This window comes from Lithobates pipiens, unplaced genomic scaffold (assembly GCF_037356315.1).
Source record: "Lithobates pipiens isolate NorthernLeopardFrog02 unplaced genomic scaffold, aLitPip1_a1.2 Scaffold_13, whole genome shotgun sequence".
NCBI lineage: Eukaryota > Metazoa > Chordata > Amphibia > Anura > Ranidae > Lithobates > Lithobates pipiens.
Genome location: NW_027507718.1, coordinates 15,695,614 through 15,699,553, shown reverse-complemented (window position 1 = coordinate 15,699,553; position 3,940 = coordinate 15,695,614). Strand labels below are relative to the sequence as shown.

Here is a 3,940-nt window from a genome sequence, read left to right as displayed (position 1 = left end):
CCGACTATTGCAGGACACATCCCAGAGATCGCTATATACAGCGGGAAGAGCAGAAGATACTGGGATGGTGGCAACAGGAAGTTTCTCTTTTGAGGTACCCTTGAGTAGGCAGGAAGAGGAACAGGAGGAACCCCAAGCCAGGATCTGTCCAGCAGACCAGTCAACGTGAGGAGAATGGAGCAGTAACCAAGGAAGACCTAATATGATAGGAGATGAAGCCTTAGGTAAGACAAGGAAGGATATCCACTCCTGGTGGAGTGTCCTTACTGACATCTTAACAGGAAGGGTCTGGAAGCAGATAGGGCCCCCTGGGAGAACAGTGCCATCAATCGCCAAGACCACCAATGGCGTTGTAAGGGGCAAAAGGGTAAGTCTCATGGAGGATGCAGTTTCCCAATCCATGAAATTGGCAGCGGCTCCGGAATCCAGATGTGCTGAGACCGAAGGAGATGGTTTCTAACCATCTTCATGGCCCTACAACTTTTGGCTCAGGCCTTTCATTCATGCATACATGCATACATATCTTTATACCAATATCTATTGATTTTACTCTACTACTTCAGATGCCTGACAAACATACTTATGTTCACAGCCTATACGTTTTATCGACCAATGAGGACCCTAGGGATACATCACTACACCTTTGCCATGCCTGCTCTCCGTTTGGCCCTGGATGGGGTCCCATTTGATCCTGCCCCCTCAGCTCCCAGGGGAGGCATACGCTGCTGCCGTCTCGAGGCTGCACACCTGGAGCCATGGCCAAGCTCAGTGGTAAGTATGGGGGGGCCTACAACCCCTCCTACCCTGCGCTGTTATAACTAATACTGTGCTATATTGCCAAACATATATATTTTTGTTCATCCTAGGTACATTGTTACACACATCCACCCCTGAAGAGCGAGCTGGATCTCACGAAACTAGTCGGGTAGTATGATGCCCGTGTACCATGTACTACTTCTACATTTATGTACCAATACTCCTTGTTTATATATTTTATATTGGCAACCGTTGATGTTATTTATCCATGTAAACAATTGTACTTGAATAAACCATATATTATATTTACTACTGTTATGTTTACTGGCAGAAACAGTACCCACTTCATTTAAAGTCCCAGGGCGAATCCTTTGTTGTTTGTTAGACCGAAGGAGAGGAAGCACCGACATGAAGCAGCACAGAAAGGATAAGACGAGAAGGTGAAGGTGATATTTCAGGGTCTAATACTCCACCTTCCAGATGTATTAGCCCTGAGCGTTTTTCTGGACGAAGAGAACAAGTGTCACGGAAATGACCTTTGGCCCCACAATAGAGGCATAGGCCCAGAGTTCTGCGCCTAGCATGTTCTTCGGGAGATAACGTAGTCCAGCCCAACTGCATAGGTTCCTCAGTAGGCAGGGGGTGCTCCTCGGATCAAAGAGAAGGGACTGGGAGCTCAGGCTGCCTAAAGAACCGAGAGTGCTTGCGTCTTTTTTCCAGGGCCCTCTCCTGAACCGAATATCGATCTGGTTACACAAGGTGATGACACTGTCCAGATCAGCAGGAAGGGATCATCCTGCTAATTCATCCTTCACTCTATCAGAGAGGCCATGTAAAAAGGTTGCACCTAGGGCCTCATTATTCCAGCTCAATTCAGCTGTGAGGATACGGAACTGAAGAGAATACTGTCCCACAGACGCGGACTCTTGGCGGAGACGTAAAAGAGAGCTAGCCGCTGAGGAGACGCGACTCGGTTCCTCAAAGATATTCCGAAAAAGTTTCAAGAAATCAGACAGGCTAGAAACCACTGGATCATTCAGTTCCCACAGAGGGGCAGCCCAAGCTAGCGCCTCACCGGACAGGATGGATATGATATATGCTACTTTTGCCCGATCGGACAGGAAGTTTTGGGGCTGAAGTTCAAAATGAATTGTGCACTGGCTAAGGAACTCCCTGCAAGCCTTGGAGTCCCCAGAGAAACGGGCCGGAGCTGGTAGTTGTAATGAATGTGTGGCTGCGACTGATGCGATAGGTGCAGCAGCAGATAGAGGTTGAGGTTGTTGAACTGGGGGTCCTAATGAGGCCTGAACCTGTTCAAAACGAGATGCCAAATCCTGAAGGAATCGCATCATCTGGGTCTGATGCGATTCTTGGGTCTCAAGTCTGCGAACTAAACCATGCAAAGGATCATCTGCGGGTAGCGGCACATCAGCTGGGTCCATGGCTGTTCAAACTGTCAGGTCACCTGAGACCAGGTGACAGATGCACTCCGTAGGAGTGGAAAGTGCACCGCTAGGTAGTGGACCTTAGGACTGACTGCTACAGATTGTACCCAGGGAGATTCAGGACACAGGTCTACAGGATCACTAACACAGATCCCAATGGGAGCTGGAGCATAGTTTCCCCAGGGCGTGGAGTCTAAGAGCCAGCGGGTGTTCGCCAGAGCCTCCAGTGGTGAGGATGGACTTCGCTGCAGGTCACGGCCCCTAGGGTCTTACAGCTCACACTCACAGTAGACTACAGGAGAAGGAAGCAGCAGGCTGGAACGACAAGGATAGTAAAGGGATACGGTAGAGGTCAAGGCAACTAGCAGACAGGAACAACAGAGTACACGCCAAAGGTTCAGGGTCACAGGCAGACAGGGATGGTTAGGGACAGGCAAAAGGTCAAGGTCACAAGCAGACAGGAATTGTTGAGAACACACCAAGGTCGGTAACAGAGTCAAACATAGAGCACACAGCAAGCAGGAACCAGGAAGCCAAACACACAATGAATACACAATGGTTGATCAGCACTGTTGGCTTGCAGTGCACAGGTTAATATAGGGTTCCCTGATAGGGCCTGGGGTGGAGCCATGCTTTCCACCAGGTGGAAGTGGCTGGCTTCTTAGTTAGAACACATGAGGGGAGGTAAGCAACCAGAGGAAGATCACTGCATAACCATGACAGGTGACTTCTGAAGGCAATTGGTTCCACTAGATTTTAGTTAGGGACAGCAGAGTAAAGGGGGCGGAATACAAATGAATGCCACACTTTTCAGATACGTATTTGTAAAAAAGTTTGAAAACCATTTATCATTTTACTTCCACTTTACAAAATGCCAATAAAATACATTTACATTTTTAGTTATAACATGACAAATGTGTAAAGTTTCAAGGGGTATAAATGTTTTCTCAAGGCACTGTATAACAGTAACAATGGCACAATTATGGTCATCAAAGCACACTATTTATGTTTTAGTAATTTTCCAAAAACCAGCACTTGACTGCATTACTTTTAACAGGCAGACTTATATGTTGGGCAACTTATCTATTACTTATTGACATCTGACCTGCTTGCCCCCCCCCCCAAAAAATATCAGCCAGGGATGTTTGCTGTTATTATAGCTATATAAACATGACACTTATCACCCTGGATAAAATTAATCAAACTAAGCCATCATCATTATTTTGTAAGGAACATCATCTTAAAACTATAGTTTATGAAGTTTTTCCACCACAAATGTGTCAATTAATAAATGTACATTTTCAAATATTTATGTTCTAAGGAATTTTAAGAGAAAGGGCATAATATTCCACATCATCCTGGTGTAAAAATATTGTTTCATATCTGTTCATTAAAGATTTAGTTGTTTACATTTGTCTAAATTCAACAAGAAAAGTTGTCAAGAGCAAAGCTTAGGCAAGCAATACACATAAAAACTGTCTATAATTCTTAAAAAAGTAATTACATTTTTTTTTATGAAAACCCCATACTACATTATTTTGCTTACTATTTTATCTCTGCATTTTACTAAAATAAAAGTTGTCCAATTAATTCTGAAACATTATTGTGACTGCACCTACTGTACTTTAACCTAAATAATTTGTTCAATACTTTACCTTTTTATTGTCCTAGAATTTTAGAAACAACAAGAGAAAATGTTATATTGCGTGCAAACTGGATGCAGTGGTCATCAGTGGAGA

General features: G+C 44.6%; 1 long non-coding RNA gene across 1 annotated transcript; it reads left to right on the top strand.

The window, feature by feature from the left end:
• The first annotated feature begins 510 nt into the window (after positions 1-510).
• LOC143976002 (uncharacterized) lies at positions 511-1,065 on the top strand. Its single transcript, XR_013272441.1, has 2 exons — positions 511-771; positions 867-1,065. It is a non-coding gene; the product is annotated as an uncharacterized LOC143976002 (long non-coding RNA).
• Positions 1,066-3,940: the final 2,875 nt, after the last annotated feature.